This window comes from Pinus tabuliformis, chromosome 1_2, assembly GCF_031772625.1.
Source record: "Pinus tabuliformis cultivar Carrire ecotype Pingquan chromosome 1_2, CPIR1, whole genome shotgun sequence".
Classification (NCBI taxonomy): domain Eukaryota; kingdom Viridiplantae; phylum Streptophyta; class Pinopsida; order Pinales; family Pinaceae; genus Pinus; species Pinus tabuliformis.
This window is the reverse complement of record NC_142298.1, coordinates 1,221,763,999-1,221,778,685: the sequence shown is the minus strand read 5'-3', so window position 1 is coordinate 1,221,778,685 and position 14,687 is coordinate 1,221,763,999. Positions and strand designations below refer to the sequence as shown.

The 14,687-nt window shown below is 35.0% G+C and overlaps 1 long non-coding RNA gene across 1 annotated transcript; it reads left to right on the top strand.

Annotated features, from left to right (window-relative positions):
* The first annotated feature begins 3,318 nt into the window (after window positions 1–3,318).
* Window positions 3,319–5,602, top strand: LOC149210661 (uncharacterized). The gene is made up of 2 exons (XR_016252297.1): window positions 3,319–3,742; window positions 4,362–5,602. It is a non-coding gene; the product is annotated as an uncharacterized LOC149210661 (long non-coding RNA).
* The last annotated feature ends 9,085 nt before the right edge of the window (window positions 5,603–14,687 follow it).

The following is a 14,687-nucleotide window of genomic DNA, read 5'->3' as shown; positions in this document are numbered from 1 at the left end:
AATGGCTATGGAAGAAGAAATGGACTCCTTAGCCAAGAATAATACCTGGGATCTTGTAGAGCTTCCTGAAGGGAGAAGTGTTGTTGGATGTAAATGGGTCTTCAAGCTGAAACGGAAAGTTGATGGTAGTATTGAAAGGTATAAGGCGCGACTGGTAGCAAAAGGGTATTCTCAGGTTGAAGGTATAGACTTTCATGAGATTTTTTCTCCAGTTGTAAAACTTGTTTCTATACGTACTGTGTTGGCACTAACTGCGTTGCTTAATCTTGAGTTAGAACAGTTAGATGTTAAAACAACTTTTCTACATGGTGATTTGAACGAAGAGATATATATGGAATAACCAAAAGGTTTTGTACGAGGTCGCAGCAGAAGATTAGTTTGCAAACTCAGGAAATCATTGTATGGTCTGAGGCAGTCTCCCAGACAATGGTACAAGAAGTTTGATTCCTTCATGGTGAGCCAGAACTTTATAAGAAGTGAGTATGATCATTGTGTGTACTTCAAACGTTTCAATGGCATATTCATTATCTTAGCTTTGTATGTTGACGATATGCTTATTGCAAGCAAAAACATGGAAGAGATCAACAGGTTAAAGGCTCAACTCTCTAGGACATTTGATATGAAGGATCTTGGAGCAGCAAAACATATCTTGGGCATGGAGATACACAGAGACAGGAAAAATGGTAAGCTTTGGTTGTCACAGCAGAAGTATGTGGAGAAGGTACTTGAAAAGTTCTCTATGAATACTGTGAAACCTGTTAATGTTCCTTTAGCTTCCCATTTTAAGCTTTCTTCGGTTTTGAGTCCTAGAGTTGATGAAGAAAAGCAGTATATGTCTCATGTACCATATGCAAACGTTGTAGGCAACTTAATGTATGCGATGGTATCTACAAGACCTGGCATTTCACATGCAGTTCGAGTTGTCAGCAGGTTCATGGCAAATCCAGGTAAAGAACATTGGCAAGCAGTGAAATGGGTGTTGCGATATCTAAGAGGCACAAGTGGCCATTGCATCGTCTTTAATGGTAGTGAAGGATCAGTCTGCAGATATGTAGATGCTGACTATGCAGGTGATTTGGACAAAAGAAGATCTACTACAGGTTATGTCTTTGCTCTTGCAGGTGGAGCAATTAGTTGGATGTCAAAGCTTCAAGAAACAGTTGCGTTGTCCACTACCGAAGCTGAATATATAGCTGCTTCAGATGCCAGTAAAGAAGCAACCTGGTTAAAGGGTCTGCTCGATGAGATTGGAAGGAAGCAAGAGAAAGTGAATGTACTTTGTGACAGTCAAAGCGCTATTCACTTGGCTACAAGCCCTGCCTATCACAGCAGAACCAAGCACATTGATGTAAGGTATCATTTTCTGAGACATGTGATCGATGGCAGAAAAGTAGCTCTTAAAAAGGTCCATACACGAGAAAATTGTGCAGACATATTCACAAAGCCAGTTACAGTAGAGAAGCTACGATGGTGTTTAGCTTCTCTTGGCTTGCAGGAAAGATGATGAATGGGAAAATTGTTGTCAAGGTGGAGTTTGTTAGTTTGACAACGAATTAGTAACTTTAGGTAAAATGTAAATAGACAGTTGTATACCGAATAATTAGTTATGTAACGATAGTTGGTGATATAAAAGTATCAAATGCCCATGAAATGTAAGGCGGAGAATCATTGTTGAATAACACATTCAGTTTCTAATTCAGTTTCTTATCTTGGTTATTTTGTTGAGTTTCTTATTTTCTTCATTATTTCACTTATTCATCCTACACCAATGTGGGATATGCCCACATATTTGATTCGAATGAAGTAAGTGCAAACTTAGGTCAAGGCTTAGATACCATGTTGGGTTTTGTCATTATACTAGATCCCATAGGCTTTAGTAAAGTTAGAAACCCTTACCATTTCCCACAATGAGCCATTAGTCCCATATTTCTAGAGTGGCAATTAGGTCATGTAATTATAAGATAGTGTGACAATTACTCCAAGGCACGCACACACACATTCACATTGTGGTAAGGATTTACATTGGTTTTCACTATTCATATCTATTTTAGGTATGTCTTACCTATGCTTTAAAATCTTTTTGATTTGCATTGTAATTTGGTGTGTTTTGTTTAGATGGTTTTTAGAGAGATATTTGTGTTGTGTTTTGATTAAGATGACCAAATAAACTTAAAATGAATATATATATATATATATATATATATATATATATATATATATATACACTCTTCACCTATTTGAGACAAATGCCATTACTAAAAAATGGTTTGATTTTTTTACACTAAAGTTAAAATCTCTCTAATTTCTAGTTGGTTTTTTACACTAAGAGAAATGAATTTATATGAAGACAACTACTTGGAAACATGCCTAGAAATTAGTTTGACTTTTTGACACTAAAATTAGAGTTTCTTATTTATTTTGACACTAAATTAAAATAAATTTATACGTGAATCAACTACTTGAAAAAATGAAAACATTTGAAAAATGGTTATAGTACAATTCTATTATTAGAACATTGTATCTTTCTATCTTTAGGAGCAATTACTAGTTAATGTTCTTTTTAAAATTTAGTGGTTTAGCCTTGGAATTTGACCTACTAGAGAAAGTTTTTTTAGATTTCCAAATAAAAAAAAATTAACCTTAAATTTGAGATTCAATAATTTAAATTACTTGTCATATGTTTAGACGCTGAAAAGCTTAAAGAAATAGTTTCACGGTGAGGCAATGGTCACTATCTCACATATAAAACATGAAGATATGCATCTTTATATTTTACTCCATAATTAGAATTGGTTTATTGGTTTTCTTATTAGGGAGAAAACCTTCTTTGACAAAGCAAACCACTGTTCTACAATTTCACCAAAAAAACTACTACTCATTGCAATTTCACCAAATTTTTTATTTTTCTGCAACCATATTTCACTATATGTTATAAATTTGTACAATTTTAAACAAAACAAGCAATAATATTAATTTACATTAACATGTTGTGATTTTGTCAAGTCTCACTAGCACAACCAGTTGATGATGAACCTCTTAACAAACATCTTAAAAAATGGTTGTGCCTTGTGCTAAAGGGAGGATAAATGCTAAAAAATCCAATGAACTAAATGCTAATATGCAATTCCTGGTGACTTTAACCACTTAAATACTCCTCAAAACTCCTCAAACCACAATTCAAACCTAAAAAATCACACAAACAAAACTTTTATGTTTATTGTTTTAATCATCAAACTTCGTGGATACAGCTTGTTGATGTGACATATAGAATCTCTTGTGTGAATACAGCTCCACGAAACGTTATCGGTAGACGGTAAAGTGATATTCCTTCACTCAGTGGAATACAAGCTCTCTAGAAGCTCTCCTCTCAACAAGGAATACAGCTAAAGCTATATTGGAGTCTGGAGTGCCCCTTGGAGCTATATGTTGAAAATCTCAAGTCCCTGACTGGCTGTATAACGAGTTGAAGTGCGTGCCTGGACTCATTTTTCATCATTCTTTCACAGTTGCCCCTCGTTCCTGCGTTGTCAACAATTTATCAACCATGACTGGAACAAAAAACTGCTTTTCTTGTCTCTTTCATGGATCTGCAAAACCTGATTCGACCGCTTCTACTTCCAGCCCTCAAAAGCTACCGGATTATGCTGAGAGGATAAGGGAAGCAGCTGAAGCAGTTGATGAAGAAAGGGTTGATGTAGATGCCCTTTTCGACTACATATCGCGGCTTTCAGATTTTATCAAGGTCCATCTCTATCTTCATTATTGATGCTCTATTTTAATTATACAATTCATATAGAATTAGATTTGTTTTTTATAACATTGGTATAGATCTAGAATAGATCTGGAATTTTTTTATTTGTTTGTTGGTTTTTGATTATTTATTTTTATTTTTATTTTGTGTGAATAAGTTTAAGTTATTTTTTCATGTTTTAGTTGTAATTTTTTTATTTAGAAGAGTTTGTTCTTATTTTGTTTCTTAAATTTATGTGTGATTGAGATATTTTCTCAACTAACAAACAAATTGTGTGTTCTTTAAAATAAACTTTGCATATATTTATTTTTAATATTATTTGATCAATGTAAATATAGATTTTTTTTTTTAAATTTAACCCAGTACTGGGATGAGCCTGAAATGAGGGAAACAAGAGAGGAATTGCCCTCACGGTTAAAAATGGTTGGAATTCGGGTAAAAAAAATTCAAAAAATCTTATAGCGACGGTTTTTGATGGTGGAAGTGGATTCAGCACCATCAAAAACATGTAGGACACCTAAAATTTTGAAGTTTAACAACTATACCTTGGATTTACAAAAATCCTTCCAGGATTTTCTCTAAATATAACTGAAATTTCCATAACTTTCAGGGCAATTCCTCTGGCTAGTTAGACTACTGCGAATGTATTTGTCTTGAGAATATTAATAAGCAGAGAAGTGCTCTACCTACCTTTGCAGTGATCTAGATCTAGTTGCAAGGCGCATCGAGGAGAGACACGACCATATGGAGAAGACTCTTTGTTGAAATGTGTGACGATAGGAGCTGTGAAGCGTCGAGGATGCAGCCACTACTCATTTTGAGTATCTCACCTGTTTTGAGGGTAAGAGTAGAGGAGGAGCGGTGGCCTGTGGTTGGTGCGTGTGAGAGAAGCTATGTAATCCTGGGAAGACTCTGTTCCCAGTTGTTTGGAGGCTCTGCAGAACAGATGTTGAGATCCACAGTGCTGATTCATTTTCCTGCATGAATCTTTGAAAGCTAAACCAACGTTCTTGAATCGAGCCTATGACGAATCCAATATTGGGTTGGTGTTTGTTGTTAGAGCCTGTGGTTGTGTTTTGCAACCTGGATCAGCCAACGGTGGAGAGCTGATTGGTCCGTGCTGCCGGGATCTATGAAACAGAATCGTGGATGAGCCCGGATCTACCAAGGATCAGCAAAGGAAGGGGCATACTGCTTCCATGGCCGCCAGCAGATATGTTTACAAAGCGAGCATACTGGGCTAGGCTAAGGTAATCGCCAAAGAAATGGCGCCCAAGGCCCGTATTGCCTTTTACAAGGTCTGCTAGTCGTCAGGTTGCTTTGATTCCGACATACTCTCAGCGCTCGACGGTGTTGATATTATTTCGTTGTCTGTCGGAGGAAGCGTTGTTCTTTATTTTCTGGACAGCATTGCCATTGGCACCTTAGGTGCTGTGCAGAGGGGTGTTTGTTTCTGCATCGGCGGGAAACAACGGCCCCGGGGATGGGACGGTGACTAACGTTGCTCCCTGGATAACCACGGTGGACGCCGGCACTATGGATCGTAGCCTTCCTGCTGACATTGTGCTGGGCGACGGGAGTGTCAAGTCGGGTGTGTCAATGTATAGCGGAAAGGGATTGGCCCCGGGACGACAGTTTCCTCTGGTGTATGCAGGTGATGCGGGTCCAGCCGAGAGAATGGATGGGAAGGAGTTTCAACTCTTGCGGACCTCTTTGAGCAAGCAAGCAAAAGACATACACAAATGCGCTTACTCGGAACCCGAAAGTTTAATAATATTGTTAAATTCTAGTGAAAGAGAAATAACAAATCTAGATTATTTTACTTTAAACATTTTTTATATACAAATTTAATTTAAACCGTGATTAATTTTGTTTGATAATTGGAGATTTTGATAAAAGTTTTTAATGATTTGTGTTTTAATGTATAAGAATTTTTCGGAAGAAATTACATTGAAGATTTTGGTCAATGCCTTTCCAACCAACAGATCTAGGAAGAGGGTTAAATAGATCAACAAGTCAACCTAATAGCTAGATTTGTGTTTTATTTAATTGAAATTATTAATTAGAAAATTTGGTAGAATATTTGATAATTTATGTTTATTTAAAAAGATAGAATTTTAGACAATAATTTTTCTAAAAAATATTTAAAATTTAAAATATTAAAGATTTTTTTTTTAAATTATATTAATTTTCTACTAAATTTATAATTGAGAAAAGATTCTTTATTATAATATTAATTAAATTTAATAAATTGCTTCTTTATTATTAAGTAAAAATAATAAAGAAAATCATATAACAAATAAATATGTAAAAAAAATCTTCTTCTAATTTCATTTTTTTCATTTAAATTATGTTAAAATAATTTTCTAATTTCATTTTTTTCATTTAAATTATGTTAAAATAATTTAAAAATTATAAAACAGTTATATTAAAATTTCATTGAATTTAAATAAAATAAATAACACAAAATTTATAAAATTTCTTAAAAAAAAAAATTTTTATTTACTAATTTACTAAGTACTTTCCAAGTATCCCTCTTGTATTGTGTATATTAAATTGTTTCATGATCTTGTCTTTTGGTTAGTGAAGAATGGATGGAATTGACACGCTTTTCCTGCTAAGCTGGCTTTAAAAAAAAAGAATTTTGTTTTTTGCATTGGCAACATTGGGATAGGTATGAGTTAACTATTAAACAAAAATTGGCTCTTATAATTGATGTGTAGAGAGATCAATTCACACAATTTATTTGGGATTTGGACCCACAGCTAACATAACAATACTTGTTGTATTGAAGATGTTTTCTCTTCCACCAATTTTTTTTGTTTAAGTAAATTTCTAAATTTTTATTATTTTTATGTTCCCATGGTGGGAATTAGCTCAAGAAGTGCAAACTTGGCTAAGGCTCAAATACCATGTTGGGGTTTGTCATTATAGCAGATCCCATAGGCTTTAGTAAACTTGGAAACCCTTACCATTTCCCACAATGAGCTATTAATCCCATATTTCTAGAGTAGATATTAAGTCATGTAATTAATTTTGAATAAAATATTGTAACAATTACTCATATATATATATATATATATATATATATATATATATATATATATATATATAAGGATTTATATTGGTTTATCATAACTATTTCAGATCTGAATTTCTCTAATTTGTGTTGTGTTTTGTTTTGATGGTTTTTATAGAGAGATTTGTGTTTTGTTTGGATTAAGATGACCTAATAAACATATATATATATATATATATATTTGAAACAAAGGCAATTATTTAGAAAAATGTTTTAAAAATGGTTTGAATTTTTTACACTAAAGTTAAAATACCTTTATTTTCTAATTGGTTTTGTACAAGTTAAAATGAATTTATACATAAGTCAACTAAATGAAAACATGCCTAAATATTGGTTTGACTTTTTGACACTAAAATTAAAATTTCTTATTTATTTTTAACACTGAATTAAAATGAATTTATACATGTTAAAGAAAAACTTTGAAACCCTTACCATTTCCCATAGTGAGCTATTAGTATCATATTTCTAGAGTGGGTATTAAGTCATGTAATTAATTCTGAATAAAATATTGTGACAATTACTCATATCTATCTATCTATCTATCTATAACACAAATCTCTCTATAAAAACCATCAAAATAAAACACAACACAAAAAGAGAAATTCTGATCTGAAATAGATATGATAAACCAATATAAATATAGGTAAGGATTTATATGGTTTATCATATCTATTTCAGATCTGAATTTCTCTGATTTGTGTTGTGTTTTATTTAGAGAGGTTTGTGTTTTTTTTATTAAGATGACTTTATATATATATATATATATATATATATATATATATATATATATATATATTCACCTTTTTGAAACAAAGGCAATTATTTGGAAAAACGTCTAAAAAATGATTGGTTTTTTACAAGTTAAAATGAATTTATACAGAAGTTGACTAATATTGGTTTGACATTTTGACACTAAAATTAAAATTTCTTATTTATTTTTGACACTGAACTAAAATGAATTTAAGAAATCAACTACTTGAAAAAATAGAAATATTTGAAAAATGGTTATAGTACAAATTCTATTATTAGATAATAGTTCATTTTTTAAGCAACAAAGGAACTTAGTTTTTCTCTTCAATTTTCTCTCTTAGTAGAAATTTTATTAGTTTATCTCTTCAATTTCCTCTCTTAGTAGAAATTTTATGATTATGCACTCAATCTTTGGGTGTCTTCTTGTACACCTGTATGACATTAGAGCAAATCCACATGCCCCTTCTATTCCTTCTATGTATCTTTGCACTTTTAAGGACAATTGCTAGTTAATAATTTTTTTTTAATTTAGTGGTTTAGCCTTTGAATTTGACCTAGCATAGATTTTTTTTAAGATTTTGAAATGTATTTGAGGGTGAATAAAAATTCTGAAAGGCTAAAAGTGAAAAGTACAAAAAGTTAACCTTAAATTTGAGATTCAATAACTTAGATTACTTGTCATAGGTTTAGACATGAAAAGCTTAAATAAATAGTTTCACCAATAAGCCTTCTTCTACAAAGCAAACTACTGCTCATTGCAATTTCACCAATAAATCTATTTTTCTGCAATCATATTTCACTATAGGTAAATTTGCACAGTTTTAAACAAAATAAATAATAATATTAATATACATTAACATGTTGTGATTTTGTCAAGTTTTACTAGCACAATTTTGGACTTCTTATCAAACCTCAGGGGGGTGGTTGTGCTCTCTGCTAGGCAAATGAGACATGCTAAAAAAATTGAGTCAATCAAAGGTTGGTGTGCAATCCTCGGTGACTTTGACCCCTTAGGATGGACTTCTTATCAAACCTTGGGGGTTGGTTGTGCTCTCTGCTAGGCCAATGATACATGCTAAAAACATTGAGTCAACTAGGGGTCGGTGTGCAATCCCTGGAGACTTTGACCCCTTAAATGCCCCTGGATGGCAACTCCTCAAATCATAGGTCAAGCCTCGAGGATCACAGATAACTTGACAAACAAAAATATGATTTTAAAATAAAAACAAATGATAATGTTAATATATTTTAGCATGTTATGATTTTAAAATTAATACATTTTTGTTAAAAATTAAAAGTGAAAGTTTTGAACCCAATCCAATTATACATTTTTGTTAAATTTGAAATTGAAACTTTTGAATCAAGTTCAATTATTTAAATTGATAGTTATTTTCCACTTTTAACCAAAAAAAAAATAGCATTTTTACTCAACACAAGTAATTAGAAAAGTATCATTTTAAATGCTCTATATTTAATATATAAGACTATTTTACAATGAAGTGTAAAAATAAATGATTAGTTTAATGAGGTTGCAAATTTGCCAGGAAAATAATGGAAATTACGTTAGAGTAAAATTTGGTGATTTTTTTTTGAAATCCACGTTAAATGTTAAGATTTAATATTTTAAGTTCTCCATGGGTTTTTTCTGGTGATGAATCTATTTCCACCATAAAAAATAAGGTTGAAACACCCCTACTATCAAAATTAAAAAAAAAAAATTAATTACAAAGACTCTTTAATGAAATGTGTGATGAGAGGAGTTGTGAAGCATCGAGGATGCAACCATTAGGCATTTTGAGTATCTCACCTGTTTTGAGGGTGAAAGCAGAGAAGTGATGGCCTATGGATGGCGTGTGTGAGAGAAGTTATGTAATCATGCGAAGAATCTGTTTGCAGTTGTTTGGAGGCTCTGCAAAACAGATGTTGAGATCCACAGTGTTGATTCATTTTCCTGCATGAACCTTTGAAAGTTGAAACGAACGTTCTTGAATTGAGCCTATGATGAATCCAATATTGGGTTGGTGTTTGTTGTTAGAGCCTGTGGTTGTGTTTTTCAACCTGGATTAGCCAACAATGGAGAGCTAATTGCCATGTGCTATTGGGATCTATGAAGCAGAATCGTGGATGAGCCTGGATCAGTGTCGATCTACTAAGGATCAGCAAAGGAAGGTGCATATTGCTTCCATGGCTGCTTGCAAATATGTTTACAAAGCGAGCATGCTGGGCTACGCTAAGGAAATCGCCGAAGGAATGGCGCGCAAGGTCCGTATTACCGTTTACAAGGTCTACTGGTTGTCGGGTTGCTTTGATTCCGACATACTCTCAGTGCTCGATAAGGCTTTAAATGACGATCTTGATGTTATTTCATTGTCTGTCGGAGGAAGCGTTGTTCCTTATTTTCTGGACAACATTGCCATTGGCACCTTTGGTGTTGTGCAGAGGGGAGTGTTTGTTTTTTCATCGACGGGAAACAACGACCCCAGAGATGGGACGATGACTAACATTGCTCCCTGGATAACCACGATGGGCATCGACACTATGGATTGTAGCTTTCCAGCTGACATTGTGCTGGGTGACGGGAGTGTCAAGACGGGTGTGTCAATGTATAGCGGAAAGGGATTGGCCCCGAGACGACAGTTTCCTCTGGTGTATGCAGGTGATGTGGGTCGAGCCGAGAGCATGGATGGGAATGAGAGTCAACTCTTGCAGACCTCTTTGAGAAAGCATGTAAAAGACATGCACAAATGTGCTTACTCGGAACCCGAAAGCTGATTAGTAGAGAAATGAAAGTCAGTGAAGATAGCAGGAATTTTGAAAAGCTACATTTCGGAGATTATGAGTAGTTAAGTGATGGGAAAGCACTCGAGCGTGTTTGTAACTTTTCATGAGGTTTGGTAGAACTTTTTCATCGAAAGAAGGAGAGAGTCGTCTGTAGGTTTTTGGATACAAATTGTTGACTATGTGTGAGCTTAGTGTGTTTTGGGCAATAGGCCACTCCTCGTTTCTTCCGTAGCCATTGTTTTTCAATAAATGAATTTTCTTTATGATGAAAGTAATTTTGGAATTAAAATAAATAAATAAATAAATAAATAAATAAATAAATATATATATATATATTTTGAGATTAGCCACCTCAGTATAAAGTTATTTTGTTAGAATTGGCTATTCTAACAAATGACAGATTCAGCATGGAATTCCAAGACTTAATTGAGAAAGCAAAGATGCCCGAGATGTGAACAATTTTAAAGGAGGAGGTAAAGAAGTAGCAATAGCTATTAAAAGATGATGGACAACTAAGTGAAAATTTGTGAGTTAGTGTGAGTTTGTGGATTAGAATCACTAGCATGATGTATTATGAGTCATACATATTAATTGTAAGCAAGTCTAGGATGTTTTATAGTGGTATTTATAGTGTATGTACGTGGTAACTCAAAGAGTTGGAGTTTGAAATGTAAGCCTAATGAGGCATGTGTATCCCCATAAAGTTCGTGGTAATCTTAAAACCACTGTGTACTTGCAGTGTCAGTTTGTGGTAAGCCGAAAACCACATGTGAGAGTGAAGTGGACATGGATTCCTATAGGCATGGTTTAGGGTTAGCCGCGAAGACCCTCGGCCTAGTTGAGTCGGGTCTTCGGTGAGCCTTAGTGGTTGGAGTGCCCTAGGGGCAGGTTTGAAGCCCAAAGTGGCTGGAGTGCTCTAGTGGCAAGTTTGTGGCCCAGAGTGGTTGGAGTGCCTTAGTGGCAGATTTGTGGCCCACATCGGCTAGAGAGCCTTGGTGGCAGTGTTGAGCCTTGGTGGTTGAGTTGAGCCATGGTGGCTGAGAGCCCTTGGTCGCATGGTTGAGGGTGATCCAATAAAATCGAGAACATGGTTACGAGTAATCCGATAAAACCCATGATGATGATATTGGAGGGGGATTCATAGGTACATGTACATTTATGCAGTTATAATGGTTGACAGAACCATGTATGCGAAGGACATCCTGGTATACTAGCGGTTGCAGCGGTTAGCACCCATGCATTCCGGTGGATGATTGCTCCTTTATATGGACATCAACATATTCTTTTGTTATGTTTGACCACAACTAGATTTTGTAGATTGATAACGAGACAAATACTCATTAAGGGGGTGTGTTGGAATATGTAATTCCTACTTATCTCAGTTGTGATTCTTTCTATCTAGAGGAGTTTGTTCCTATTTTGTTTCCTAGATTTGCTTGTGTGATGTAGACAATGTTCCCTCTGCGGACAGAGGAAACCTCTCTAGCCCTAGAGTTGGTCTAGTCATAGCAAGACAAAACAACATCTAATTCCTTAAACAGTCATTGTTTAAATACCCTACTTTATGCCGGTGTTCGATGGAGCCTTCGTTATGCTGCTTCAACTATTGTTTACTTCTCCTCAATGAGTGATTCACCTAAAACAACACAAGAGAACAACAGAACACATCATAGAGCACAAAAATTAACTATTTACTTACAAAGTCAAGGAACAATAAGCTACCAAATATATTTCATACAAGACATAGGAAAAAAACCATTGATTGTATTAACATGAGAAAAAGCAAAGCTTACAACCAAGCCTTGATGTCGCAATCTTCCTTGAAGGGTCCAGTTAGTGTGTCTCCTCAAGCATTCATTCTCAAAAGGTCTCCCAAAAGGCTGACAACTCTCTCTCTCACCTAAAAGCACTAGTACAAGGCTAAAGAAATCCACAACCAATTGCTAGACTATCATCAATTCACACTGCAAACTATCAATCTCACACCAAAACTAGCTAATTTGCTCAATACCAAAAATCTAGCTGATCATAGCAATGGAGAATGATTTTATAAGAGGAGGAGCCTCCATAAATGAGGGAGAGGGAGCTTATCTTCAAGGGAGGTTTCTCAATAGGAGGAACCACCATTTCCAAGGAGGAAAGGCGAACTTCCTTGACCTAACAACTAGTTCCAGAACCACCCAGAAGCATTCTGTTTGAACTAATTCGCCATATCTGGGTCGTCGCGAGTCAAACACTAGGACTAAGAGATGACTTCGCGGGGCAACAATGTATTTAGAGCTATCGTCGCAAGCAGGACATTGAGGACTTGCAACGAGTCCTAAAATCTGACCGTCGCAGAGAACAGATGTACCCCTGCGACGATGTCGCAACGTTCTAGTCCACTTCAGGTTATCATCGCAAGCAGAATGAGGTTGTCGTTGCGATGATGTTGGAACATGGGTAAAAAGGGTCAATCTTCAGGATTAAAGAGCATTGTTAATATTATTGAATGATTTGGAAGATGTGGACACATTTGTTGATGTATGACATTGAACAGATGCCATTCAGGGACTGAATCTACCCGGGACTAGGGGATGCGGGGTCGGTGACAAAATACTGTGTAACAGTGTGTGGTTGAGATATTCTCTCAACCAACAGATTGTGCATCCAAGATAGTTTCCCTATCTTGAGATAACACTTCATTTATTTATTTGTAACATTATTTGATTAATGCGAATATATATTTCCTTATGGAAATTTAACACTCTGTTTTGTTCATCATTTTGATTTGGTACATTTCTCTTAAAGAAATTTTTGAATTTGTTAACTTACTTATCATTTTTATTTATTGCATTGTAAGACATATCTTCTAGCTATGGCTATAAGCTTTCATTGCACTTATAAATTAAATAGTTGTAATTCTTTTTTAATTCAAGCAATGAAGTGATTTTGCCTTTGTTGCATTGTGGTTGTTGGGTGTTATACACTCCTACACAATCTTGTATTAGTGCTCCTTGTTTTGCTACATGATATGAGAGCATTCTTTTTCTTCTACTTCTCCTGCATTATTATAGGTATGAATTTCAAGTTTATGTATGATACTAGTTGGCACTCCTCATTAGTATTGCTAAGTTCTAGGCTCTTCTGTGGATGGATAGTATCAATGTGCCATGGTCGTCACCCTAACATGGTGCTTGTAGAGGTTCCAACTTTAGGGTCGTTGCTTTCTTTTCTAGCTATCTTTTTGCTAAAGGTTCATCTCTCTTTGTGACAAATATCATACACCATCATCTTTCTCTTAATATTTGCGCCCTCTCCTTTAGATCAAGTCATTTAACTCTTATGCCCCAATAATGTGTAATATCCCTCTTACATAATTTACTCTTAGGGTGCAATTTACCCTTCAACCCCTCACTATCGTAGAAAAGATGGTTCTAGACCTACATTTCCTTAGTTGAAGGTTCCAAGATATGTTGTTGCCTATAAATTCCCTAGATATGGCCGGCAACTATAGGGTGAGTTCCTTGCTTCCAGAAAAACTTCAGATGACCATGCTATTATAGTAAATGGCCTAAGAGAACCTCATTGCATCAGGTAGGAAGCTTCACAACCTTGAATAATCTCATTTTCCATAGAGAAAACACTTTTAATAGGGCCACTACCACAAACTTGGGGTATCAAGGGATTCTGCAACCAAAGAACTAGCCCTCAAATAACCTTGCTACTATAGGGAACCTCCTTCGCATGCCTTAGATTAGGGTTGTTTTATTGCTGACATACTCTTGTTTCCTTGTAATTTCCTTAAGAGGCTTACACTACCACATAAAGGGTTTCCTGTTGCCCTGATAAGGTCTTCATTTCCCTAGAACTGTCTTAGATAGACATTAGTGCCACATAATTGCTCCTTAGACCAATCAATTTGCATAAGTCTTACCTTGATTTCCAAAATTAGATGAAAGATGCCTCAGAAAATTATGCCAAACAAAATAGAGAGAAGGCATTGGCTAGGATGGAATATTTCACAATCGAAACTAATAAAAAACAAGTGTTAAAACCCTTTAAGAGCCTCAGGTCACAAAACAAAAATATCCAGAAAGAAAGATGGTAAAAATGATTCTCCTCTCTACGATTTATAGATTCCCTTTGGGGTTTCTTCTCCCAATTTTAATTTGAGGGGCTAACAAGTTTCCCTCCATTTTTCCCCAAATTTTTCTTCTTTCACAAGTTTTCCTCCAATTACCCTAATTTACCCAATGCTACCCCAATAACATTGAAGAATGGATTCCCCCCTTTATAAATTACCATGGCCTATGAGGTTGGATAGGCTATTTTTCCCCCCTTGTG